The sequence below is a fragment of the Ursus arctos genome, chromosome X, assembly GCF_023065955.2.
Source record: "Ursus arctos isolate Adak ecotype North America chromosome X, UrsArc2.0, whole genome shotgun sequence".
NCBI lineage: Eukaryota > Metazoa > Chordata > Mammalia > Carnivora > Ursidae > Ursus > Ursus arctos.
In genome coordinates, this window is record NC_079873.1 from 69,341,461 (window position 1) to 69,354,817 (window position 13,357).

At 37.1% G+C, this 13,357-nt stretch overlaps 1 protein-coding gene across 1 annotated transcript in view; it reads left to right on the plus strand.

The window, feature by feature from the left end:
- The window catches only part of DACH2 (dachshund family transcription factor 2), an 807,630-nt gene that overhangs the window by 351,763 nt on the left and 442,510 nt on the right, over nt 1-13,357 (plus strand). The window lies entirely within an intron of this gene.

Here is a 13,357-nt window from a genome sequence, read left to right on the forward strand (position 1 = left end):
TATTAGAAAAGAATGAGTATTCTGTTGTTCTGGGGTGTAGTGTTCTGTATATATCTATGAGGTCCATCTGGTCTCGTATGTCATTCAAAGCTCTCGTTTCTTTGCTGATTTTCTGCTTTGGTGATTTGTCTATTGCTGATAGTGGAATGTTTAGGTCCCCTACTATTAACGAATTATTATCTATATGTCTCTTTATTCTGGTTAAGAGTCGGCTTGTGTATCTACCTGCTGCCCAGATGGGGGCATAGATATTTATAATTGTCAAATCCACTTGTTGGATACACCCTTTAAGAATAATATAGTGTCCTTCTGTATCTCTAACTACCGTCTTTAGTTTAAAATCTAATCTGTCTGATATGAGAATTGCTACCCCAGCTTTCTTTTGAGGTCCATTGGCATGAAAAATGGTTTTCCATCCCTTCACTTTCAGTCTGGATGTATCTTTAGGTTCAAGATGAGTCTCCTGTAGACAGCAAATGGATGGGTCATGTCTTTTGATCCAATCTGCAACCCCGTGGCATTTTATGGGAGCATTTAGGCCATTCTCATTGAGAGTGTTTATTGAGCGATATGATTTTAATGATGTCATGTTGCTTGTGAAGTCTTTGTTTCTTTAGATTGTAAATTTCTGTTCTGTATCACTCTTGGGGCCTTTTTACTTTTATTGAACGCCCCTTAATATCTCATGTAGGGCTGGCTTCATGGTTACAAATTCAGTTAGTTTCTTCCAGTCCTGGAAGGTCCTTATCTCCCATCAATTCTGAATGACAGACTTGCTGGATAAAGGATCCTTGGCTTCATGTTCTTCTCAGATAGATTTAAAAATACCCTGCCAACCCTTCGTAGCCTGCCCGGTCTCTTTAGACAGGTCTGACCTTATTTTGATATTTTTCCCTCTGTAGGTAAGGATTTTCTTTCCCCTAGCCGCTTTCAAGACTGTATCCTTGGTCTAATATTTGTGAATCGTACTATGATGTGACGTGGTGTAGGTCTGTTCTCATTGACCTTGGCAGGGGTCCTCTCTGCCTCTTCGACACTAATGCTTGTTTCCTTTGCTAGATTAGGGAAGTTCTCTGCTACAATTTGTTCAAATATCTCTTCTAGACTTCTCTCTTTCTCCACCCCTTCAGGCATGCCAATGATTCTGACATTGGAATGTTTCATTGAGTCAGTTATCTCCCGTAATCTACATTCTTGAGATTGGATTTTTTTGAGGCATGTTTCTGTTTTACCTTTCTCTTCTACCATCCCATCCTCCAATTCACTAATTTGTTCTTCTGCCTCCTTTACCCTGACTGTCAGAGCTTCTAGTTTACACTGCATTTGATTCATAGCATTTTTAATTTCTACCAGATTCACTCTCATTTCTGCCCTTAAAGATTCTATATTCTCGTTAATATTTTCGTTGATATTTTTTTCAAGCCTACATATCATCTTGACCATTGTTACTCTGAACTCCATTTCTGACAATTTGGTTATATCCATATCCATCAGTTCTGTGGCAGAGGCCACAGACTCATTATCTTTTCTTTGCTGGGGGGGATTTCTCCTCCTCATCATTCTGATGAGGAGATGTTGTGGGGATGCCCAGAGCCCAAATTATTGACCAAGCTCCAGGCAGTGTGCAATTGTTTTATAGGGACCTTAGAGATGTGGGCTTCTTGATTTTTCAGCCTGCCTTCTGGGCGAGGGGCCTGCCGCGCTGATACTCAGGCAACCCTGTTTGGGTAGAGTTGCCCTGTCCCCTGCGATGGGGGATAGGAATGGGCACAATGTGAGCTGGTATTTCCGGGCTTTTGTTCTCTGGCGGCTTTCCCTGGTGGTTTTCTGTGCCTCTTCTGAGAGTCAGAGCAGCAGTGGCCATATCCTAGCCTCTGTCTCAGAACAGAGAGAGTGCAGTCCACTCTCCACTGAGCTCTCTTGTCCTCTTTAACTCTGTTTCTGTCAGTGCTGCCAAAAACCCTGCAGCGTCTCAGGTTGTGCGCTCCACAGCCAGTGTCCCAGCCCTCACTTCCAGGGCCGGCACGTCTCTGTCCTTTTTGCTTCTAACACTGCCAGCTGCCCTCGGTTCCTGCGCACTCTCCCTACGTCCCTGTTTCAGTATGGTTCGTGTGCTCCTGAGCTCCCGGTATCAGTCCGGTTCCAGTGAGTGCTCCGGAGCTCTGGTTTTCAGTCTGGTCACGCCCGGGTTCCCGGGCTCAAGGTCTCAGTCTGCTCTCTCGTGGGTGTCGGTGTGGGAGTCCGGCCGCCTCCCCAGTGCAGGTGGCTACTGCTTCCCGGGGCCGGAGCACGGCGGCTCCCTCCCCCTTCCGTTTATCTTCTGATGTCTGTGGGCAGATTCGCGGCTCCCCGCTTAGTACCTTAATATTCAGCGCTGGAGATGTTTGTTTGTAGAGATCCAGATGTATCTTCCTGCATCTCAGGCTGATTCCGTGGGTGTTCAGGATGGTCTGGTACATATCCAGCTTGACTCAGGGGACCAGCTGAGAAAGGGGTCCCTTACTCCTCTGCCATCTTTTCTCCTCCTTGCAGAAAGTGATCGCTTTTCTGTTCATAAATTTTCTGCTACTCTTTTCTTTGTTCTCCAGTTGCGTTCATAGGTATTCAGAATGGTTTGGTAGCTCTCTAGCTGAATTCCTGGGACCAGACAAACTGTAGGTCTCCTGCTCCTCCGCCATCTTGGAACACAACCCCCAGCATATCTATTCTTAAAGGTTTGTACAATATTTGAATCTAAAGATAACATATGGGTAAGCTTGTTTCTGTCCTGATTAGTTTTCTACTGTTTGTCCTGATTAATTTTCTACTGTCAGTGTTTTGCATATGGAAGAAGTTTTGTGATTCAGGAACATGCCGTATGGTTTGAATTTTTTCCCAATGACACTAGGAATTAATGCAGAAGCAAAATATCCCAGAAGCTGCAGCAGTAGGACAAATGCTGCTTGAAAGAAAATGTAAGAGGAAAGGCAGATTTTCTGATGTTTCTCCTTCTGCAGGCTTGGTTTCCTCATCCTCAAATCACACTGTCAATTCTACCTCTTTCTGGGAAGTCCTCCTGCCTTCCACTGTTCCCAACTCCTTTATAACAAAGATGAATCCTTGAATTACAGTCTGCTGATTGGCATCCTGTTGCTAGGAAACTGAAATGAATGTATCATATTTCATAATAAAAATGCCTCCTACCCATGTTTGAGAAGATATGCACAATGAGTTAAGTCCCCATGTGGAATAGGCCTGTGTTGACCTCCCACCTCTCCTTTCCTCTGCTCCCTACTGGGGTCATTGTGAGATATCTAGTTGTCCTTAATATTGGTCACTCTCTGGCCATACACAGGGCTGTCTGGGGCCTGACATAGGGTTCTGTGCATGGCTAAGGTTGGGAGAGTGACCATCTGTAGGGGGCTCAGTCGATGATCAGGATTGGCAGGATGTTCTCTTCACAACTAAATTTCAATACACAGCCTAAGACTAGGATTAGGCTTTGGGTTGTTGTGAAGTCCTATTAGGGAGAGAAAAGAAAAAAATGGCCATTAGGGTATTCACAGTTGAATTATATTATAATAAAAATGATATACCTTAAGAAAAAAAACAAAAGGTTTGCCCTTTTTGCAACCTTGTCTTGTTCCTAGTAGGAACTATAAGATCAACTCATTATCAGTAGTATCAAAGAGATTCTCACCTGAAATGGAGACCCACATTAGTTGTAGGTGTTATTAATTTCATTTCCCTCAGAAAGTGGTAAACCATTCCAGTGGGAATCAAATGTACTCATGAGGGAATATTAAAAAGCATACTGTCAATTTGCAAATTACATTGATTTAATTTTTCTATGGTTAAAGTAATAAGTTATAGGTTTGGGGAAAATACCATGTTTTTAGGAAAACGTTCTCTCTTATAGGGAAGAGGGGAAGCTAGAGGGAAATAAGAAAATAATCTTTGCCAGCTGTCAGATTTGGCAATTTTGTTTGCTAGAAGACAGTGAGGTATGAGGATATTTTTGAGGAATTAAATAATGAAAGTGATCATGTTTTTTACTTAGAACAGCTAAAAAAAGGATAAAACTGCTTCAGGGATACTCCAATAAGAACATTATCAAAGTAATTGTATGATGCAACACACCACTACTATATAAAATGAGAATCTGTTTATATTGGAAAATTCTGCTCACACATTGTTCACACATTGGCTGTTTCTTTTCCCTTCTTGCACATTATTTAATTATGGGGGATTTTAGGGAAAAGAATTTCTAATTCCTCATAATTCCTTGAATCAAATCATTTCAGTACCCATTTAGCATATGATGAAACTGAAGCAGAGAGAGGTTGAGCTTCTCAGAGTCACAAACTGAATTCACAGTACATTGCTGGCCTATCAAATTGTGCTGCCTTGTGGAAACCATGATTTGGGGAGGGAAAGTGACTTTTTGGAAAAGTGCTTTAATCTGTAACCAGGCAGCTGTGTCTCAAGATTTACTTGTTGCATTTGAATCTACCCAAATTTACCTGATTTCAATATGAAAGTGAGGGAGGGCAGGGAACTTTATGAGACCATCTAGTTAGTCATAAGCATGTCTACGGCCATGGCAACCTTAATGCTCTTCAAGCCCACTTATTAAAATCTAGCAGTTTATACATGATCATGCCACAATCTACAACAAAAAAATTAAAATTCAGTTATCTATTTCTTAGTGAACTGCTATGATCTATTGTTTCTTTGATAAAGATTGTCTTATTATTTCAAAACAGTAAAGAGATATGGGGCAAAGTTTTTTGTGGGGAGGGGAAATGCCTAAAAAAATGTTTTCCTGTCAAAGTAAGGAATGGGGAAGGGAAAATAATGAGAAAAAAATCTATCTATGGGTAAACATGTAGTACAGTTGCCCTAAGAAAAATTAGAATTGTGAAATTAAAATGGAAAGCTTGAATTCTGCCTTAGAAGTAAGGACTTCTTGGGATATAAATTAAATATGTGGTAGGAGATGGTTAGGAGAGTCGGTAATTCTTTTAGTACTAGCATTCAGATGAGAATACTACTTTTTTGATATGTAAACTGCAGGGTGTATCTCTTTGGATAGAATTTTTTTGGCATTCAAAATTATTTCTGTGGAAATTTTAACTATTAATAACTGCAAGCATAGTAACAACACTCCCTAAATTTGTACAGCATGTAAAAAATTGTGGTAAAATACATTTTAGTACCATATTAACCATTTTTAAGTGTATAATACAATAGTGTTAACTATATTACATTGCTGTCAACAGATTTATAGAACTTTTTCATCTTGCAAAACTGAAACTCTATACCTATTGACTAACTCCCCGTACCCCACCTCCAGCCCCTACCCTGGCCCCGGGAAAACACATTTCTACTTTCTATTTATATAAGTTTACTACTATATATACTTCATATAGGTAGAATTATTCAATATTTGTCTTTTTATGACTGCCTTATTTCTCATAGCATAATGTCTTCAAGGTTCATCCATGTTGCAGTGTCTGTCAGAATTTTCTTCCTTTTAAGTTGTATAGCACTTTTAACTTTTTAAACCAGTGTTTATATATATATATATATAGAGAGAGAGAGAGAGAGAGAGAGACTAATTACACGCAACTATCAGGTGAGGATAATACTATGGCATTATGCACACATTTTGTTCTTTTTTGGGTAATTTTCCATAGAATCAATACAGAAACTTAATGTAACTTAAAATATAAGCTAAAACAGTTGAGAAAGTGGAAAACTATGCACACTTTGAAGTTAATGAATTATCTGAATTAGACCAGAAATGTAACATGGCTCTAATGATCAGATTCATAGATTATTTAGTTTACATCTCTAATCTTAAAGTGAGAAAGTACATCTAGAATAGTCATGTAATTTGCTTGAGGTCACATGTCTCAATAATGGCAGAACTGGTGTACTAGTGTTTTTTTTTAAGATTTTACTTATTTATTTGAGTGAGTGAGAGAGAAAGAATCAGCAGGGAGAGCGGCAGAGGGAGAGAGAGAAGCAGGCTCCCCATTGAGCAGGGAGCAGGATGTGGGGCTCAATCCCGGGACTCCAGGATCATGACCTGAGCCAAAGGTAGACGCTTAATGACTGAGCCACCCAGGCTCCCCTTTGTGTACTAGTTCTCTGTTGTGTAACCAATTGCTTCAAATTTAGCACCTCAAAACAACACTCATTTATTATCTCATAGTTCTCCATATCAGAAAGTCTGGAGAGGCTTGAGTGGGTTCTCATAGTTTTGGAAGGTTGAAATCAAGGTGCTGACAGGCTGGGCTCTTAATCTGGAAGATCTGGGGAAGAATCTACTCACATTGATGTTTTTGGCAGAATCTAGTTCAATTGTAGGATTTGCATACCTGTTTCCTTGCTGGCTGTCAGCCCAGGATTGCATCTGGCTTCGAGAAGCTACTTGCATTCCTTGATACATGGGTTTTTCTATCTTCAAACCAGCAATGGTATGTTCTCTGACTTCCTTTCTGTTTTTAAAGGATTGGGTCCATCTAATCTCCTCTTCTATTAACTCAAGTCAACTTGTTAGTTAATCACATGTGCAAAATCCCTTTTGCCGTGTAATTGTAACGACCTCAGGTGTAATATATTCACAGTTCTAGTGATTATGGCTGGAAATCTTGGGGTGGAGGAGAATTTTAGAATTCTGCCTACCACAACTGGAATTAGAACTCAGATTTAACTTTTAGAGCTTTCCTCTGCGTCTGACTGAATATCTAAGATTGTTTAAATTATTTTTATTTTAGTATGAGTTGCTAATATTTATCCATGCAAAATTAAAAAAAATTAAATCAGCAAGGAAACTGGTGCCTGTGTTTATCAATTGCATATGTTCTTCCATGCTATATCCCTAACCATAGAGACTAATGCAGTCAAGTTAATGGTGATTGCATTCCTAAAGGTCTTGCTCAACTTCCTAAGCTCTCCTGAGTGGTGATATTAAGGTCATGCTTCTGTATTTTCTGATTGACATTCAAATCTGAGATGTTAACTATTGAGATCATCATAGGATTACACACAGACTGTGACAGTAACTAATGGGACTTCATTTGCCAAACATGAAAGACAGTATTTTGGTTATTTGGAACAGGTTCCCTAATGCTGGTACTAAAGTGCCCTTTGTGATAACCATTAAAGAAAACCTATAAATAATGTTACAAAGTAAAAGTCAGTGGCCTTTTAGAAAAGCAGCAGCAGTTACAGCAGGTTATACTGAAGCTTTCCCAAGGCAGTGGAACTTAACAAAGCATGTCTTCAAGGAACTCTGATACCTTGAAAATGTTTTACAATGAAAGGGTTCTAAGGTCAGATACTATGCTTAGCAGACAGTGAATCAACTCTTCCAGCCAGAATAGAAGACTCATTTAAGAAGTAATTGGAGAAAGGAAAGAAATATATATTTGGGGAGATTGCCAGACTAAGGCATTTAGACTTTGTTTGGTACGCAGTCAGGAAGTATTGAAGGTTCTAAAGCAAAAGATGACATAATGAAAGGGATGTTTCGCCAAAATTCACAGGACAGTTTACATAGATAGAATGAATTGGAACAATGAAGCAAACTGTTAAAAATAGCCTGAGCACGAAGTGATGAGGGCCTGAATTAGGGTGTTAGCAATAGGTGGAGATGGAAATCTGCAACACATTACAATGGAGGAAAAATATTGGAGACTGAAAATTAAGGGAGAAGAAGAGGGAGAATCAAAATTGCCCTCAAGTTTATAGTTTCGGCAATCAGCAGGAGAGCACGCCTGTACTGATGACAAAACAAGAGAAGGGAGGATTGGAGAGTGGGATTTGGGGAGGTGTAGTTGAATTTGAAATGCTAATGGAATGTATCCAAATGTGAATGTTAACTTATCCATTCTCTTAATATCAGAAGTTTTGCACAGTGACATAATCTTTGAATTCAAGAATGCCTTTAAAAAAAAAACATTGTATCTGACAGTGATATGATACTCTTTAGAAGGGGAAATGTTTATTTAATTTGATTTACTCTAAGATTTACTAAGGTGCATTGATTTCACTGAAGTTAATAGGAATTACACAAGCAGAACAAAAAGAGGCCACTAAGAATTCAAGTCATACACGAGCATTTCTGTTATACGATCTTTGTTAATTATACTAAAACCTTCATTAGAATTGAGTCAATTTATGACAAAAAGTAAACTTGTTTAAAGGTGCTAACAACCAGACCTGGAGCACATTTAATTTAAATAGGGAGCAGAGTCAAGTAAATGAAGTATAAAATAGCTTCACAGTTATACTTTCTATCAAGTGAGTAGTCAACCCTTAAATTGTCTATTACATCAGATTTCTTTTTTTTATTGAAGGAAAAACAAACTCAGCATTAACAAGGGAATTAAACATTATAATTTCAGATAATAGATACAAATAATTCAATTTATCACAGTTATAAGATTAATGCATTAACAGATTGCTCTATATGATCCCCGATATTGTAATGTGTGACCCATTAACAAGTGGAGGTTTTTCTTCATCCCTTGAACACCCTTAGGTTAAAGATAATTTCCTTAACTTCCCTAACTCTAATGGAATGTTGGTGTATGATGATTTTAACATATCCAAATTTGAGTTTTGGATTGCCTATAAGAACTGAAAAAGGTATACCTCAAACTATTATGTATCAACTACACTAAAACAAACAAACAAAAAACCCTGAAAAAACTGAAAAAAAAAGAGTCAATGGTGATGGAATATAAATGGTCTTTCTTCTGGTGTGTCATTTTGTTCTTTGCATTGATAGCTCCTAGAGACATGATGAGCCACACTTTAAGTTCCCATGATCCAAGAGCCGATTGATGCCCCACTTAACATAAGCACCATTTTATGAGAGTTACCATAGTGACCAGGTTCTAGTTATCAGCTTGAACAATTTCATATATGATTAATGTTAATTGCCCATTTTTCATGGGTGACTTTCTCCCAGTTGCTGAATTAGTTGCTGCTGCCTTTGATCTGGTTGGGAATACAATCCAGTGCAATAGTTAGACAAATTATCAGTTTGCCAACACTGAGAGAAGATGGATTCAGACTGCTGTGAGGTCAGAGTTTGTTTCTCTTCATAAACAATGAAAGGTCAGGTAGAGTTTAACTACCACTGGCATCCTTGAAATGTTGTAATAAATGTCAGGCCTAAGAGATTATTATTAATCCATGATGCAATTAAAAGTTTTACTGTCTGGGCAAAAAGATTCTTATTTAATTTAAAAAGCACATTGAAAGTCAGAGCAGTTCTCTCACAGGTAAACAACAGCTTCAAAGCTAATGTCATTCTTGGCTTCTAATGTGAGTGAAAAAGTGATGCATTCAGAGATTATCCCAGGGGATTTTAAATATCAGTGATAATGCTGAAAAGTGAATCCCAGGTCATTGCTAACAGGTCCCACTTCAGGAATCCAATTGCAGTGATCTTACAAGTGACTGCTAACACCACCCTAACAGCCACTATATCTTCAGCAATCTGCTCAGTTTGTTCCAGAATGTTACAAGTATTTCTTTAAAAGTAGTAAGCCAAGCTTTCATTGAAGAGGATGACATGACTTGCAATTCCTCACCAAATCTTGTACTGACCATATTATTGGTATTAACTATCCTGAAGGCTCTTGTCATCACTAATTTATTAACAAGACTTTTATTCTTTGAAAAACAAGATCACTCACTTTACTCAGTTGCTTATTCCTTGATTCATATACAAATGGCTGCTAACATGAGGTAAAAATAACTCCAACAATGAAATTTCATAATCTTAATGAACTAAGTACTAGCTACTTTATCTATTACAACATGGAATAGATATATCATGGAATGTGTCATATCTTATTGATACCAGAAGGCCTACTGAATTTCCCTCTTAGGGAACCACCAAGTCTATAAAGTTTATAAACTGTGAGGTAATGCCCTGACGGTAATCCACTTCAACTGCAGAAATATGAAATACTGTAGGTATGTGTTTCAAGTTGGTTTATTCTTTTACCTCAGGAAGCTGACTTATTTCTTCTAAAGAAGCTTACAGAATGAAGGGGGAAATACATATCAAGATAAATTATGTTAAAGAATGACCTGGACCCAGACAAAATCTTGATTTTTTTGGTATAATCTCCCTACAAACTACCCATTAATTAGGTGTAACCACCTAATGTTGATTCTATAAGCTGAAGCTCTTAAAGATTTAGCTGAGTTATTTAATAAAAGTTTTGCTATTTATTGGGTTGTTTGCCTTGTACCTTAACAACTTCTGTTTATGGTGTTCATTGATGGTACATCCACTGAGTCATTTGGGTGGGAAATTTTTTTAAAAGCTGTTTTATTTTACAGAGTGCAAATAACTCTGTAATTAAACAGAAAACAAATAATTGCCAACAAGCAATTATCATTCAATTAAAAAGTAATTACATGGTTATTTGTTTCCTGTAAAGTAAAGCATTACTGAAATCAGTAACACAATCAATATTTCAGCAGAGATAGGATGCTGCAATGATGGACCTTTGAACCTATGCTGATTAAATTGTCATCCAAATAACAGTTTTCTAGTTAAATCACCACATGTTTATTTGTCTTGATTAATATGTAAATATCTGCCTGATGCTAATAAAGCTTTTAAAGATAAGAAGTATAGCAGGATCATCTGTTAAGAATGATCTTTTCCAACTTTCTGCAGTGTCCTCCATAGTCTTGCATCATGTTAAGCTTGTGTTCTTTGAAAAGAAATGCAGGCGTTAAGGAGGGCATGAGATGTGATGAGCACTGGGTGTTATATGCAACTGATGAATTACTGAGCACTACATCTGAAACTAATGATGTATTATATGTTAGCTAATTGAATTTAAATAAAAAAACGCAGGAATGTTAGTGCTAGGAGTGCCTTACTAGAGAGGATCATTAGGTCTAAAGGCAAAAATAAAGCTATCTTCCATTAGTATGTAACTTTATTGATTATAAAGCACTTTTAGAAATTTGATTCTAATTAATTTATTCTAGGGATCCAAGTGTTATTTCCAAGAATAGAAACAAAGGCATCTGAATATGGTTTTAGCTCACTGATAAATTTAAACAAGTTTGGATATCATACAATCATACCCACTAAAGAGTTAATCAAAATTTTAAAACAACAGGTCAGACAGACATCTCTATCCCTAGACAATAAGCTCCTCAAAGATAGAAGCTGTTCTAGGTATTCACAGTATATCAATAAACAAAGAGACCAAAACCACTGCCTTTGTCAAGCTTCCATTTTAACCTCTATAACCCTTATATATAGTACCATGTCAGACACACATTGGTTGGGCACCTACAGCATGTTTGCTTACTGGATGATGAAGTGTTTACTGGATGATCAAATAAGTGATATTGTCACTACATATGCATAACTCCAGGGATCTTTAGTCCTTGAGTGGTTCTTGAAGTGGCATAAGATAAGTGGCATCTACCCTTCTTTAACCTTGTACATAGTCAGATTCAAGTGGATAATATTTAGAAGCTCCTATAATTATTGTGGAGTCCAAGACTTAAAAATGATTACCTGATGATTAAATGATGCAACCACCTTGGTATTCATGTAGTCAAGGAGAATAGAGCAATTTAAGGAATATCTGGAAACTGTAGCAACAGTGAAATATTTCCTATTCAGTGAGTTAATTAAGCATTTACTGGGCCCTACTGTGTGTAGATACCATGAGAATTTCTCAGGATGCATATATAAACCATATATATATATATATAGTACGAAGTAATAGGGTAGACTTGAGTAAAGTTAGTAGGCTTGTGTTCTGACACATGAAAAGACAAAGAAGCACTTAGAAAGTACAGATTTGGTGAAGATTATTTAACTTCGAATGACTGGATATACACTGATGAACATTGTTCAATGATCTTTTGATCCTTTAAGGCATTTGAAGTAAATAGCTCTTTTCTTATCATTTCCTTAAGAGAGGAAGCCATAAAACAAGGTGAGGGCAAACAAAGAAGCACTTTATATATATATATATATATATATATATATATATATATATATATATATAGCCTTCATACATTCTTGTTGGGGAGACTCAATTAATCATACCAACCAACCAACTGAAAAAGATGTTAGGTTGGAGAATATGGTCCTCTTGGTTTATAACATATGCAGTAAATACTACCAAGCTGTTTATAACATAAGCCATGATTTTCCCAATATAAATCTGATGGTGGGAGATTTTACCAATTTTTTTTAAATCTTGGAATTTAAGGTAGAACCACCTGAGAAGCATCTAATGCCTCTCAAACCTGAGTCGGCTCATTGGAAAAGAGCTACTTCAAATTGTGAGATTGACCAAGAAGTTTGGAACAAATCTAATTAAACTTGAAAGGTTTCAAAGTTCACTGTCAACAACTGGCTCATTATATGGAAATTGAAGGAGCATCAGGCTGCTTAGTTCTGGAGATAGTCTGAAAGTGATGGTGAGCATGAAGACAGCACTGAAATGTTTACATTGGAAAAGTACGAAGTAATAGGGTAGACTTGAGTAAAGTTAGTAGGCTTGTGTTCTGACACATGAAAAGACAAAGAAGCACTTAGAAAGTACAGATTTGGTGAAGATTATTTAACTTCGAATGACTGGATATACACTGATGAACATTGTTCAATGATCTTTTGATCCTTTAAGGCATTTGAAGTAAATAGCTCTTTTCTTATCATTTCCTTAAGAGAGGAAGCCATAAAACAAGGTGAGGGCAAACAGGATAACAATACTGAATTAAGTAAAATAAGTTATGGCTCAGAATCGAGTAGGAAGAAGGAGGGGAGAGTCAGTTTATAAAATTGAAACATTGAATGAGAAAAACAGAATCTTTCATGCTAGACTGATATACAATATTGATGTACAATGAAAGAAAATAACACCAGCACAGTGTTTGAAAAATGAATTGGGCAATGGTACCTCTGTGTAAGGTTGCTAGAAGTTGTCTTCATTTAAGAAGTCGAGTTTGTCTTACATTGATAGAGCTTTGCTACTGCAAAATTGATAGAGTAAGGTTTAACTTAAACTTTTTTTGTGAACCAAAAGTCATTTTTGGAAGTGTTCTCTATCTGAACCTCGTATGTTTTTGTGGCTTGGGCTATTTAATACAGTGTTTCAGTATTTTGTCAAAAGCCCAATTAGTCAGCTTTTAAACTGCATTTTTACTAAAAAACAATAGAAATATCATAGGCAACATTAGAAAGTAATATTTGAAATATATTGGATGACTTGAGAATAACTTGATCCTAATGTTCAATGACTTATAATTCTCTTCATTGTGGTGACAGCATCCAATGATGTATTCAGTACACTAACTGTATTAG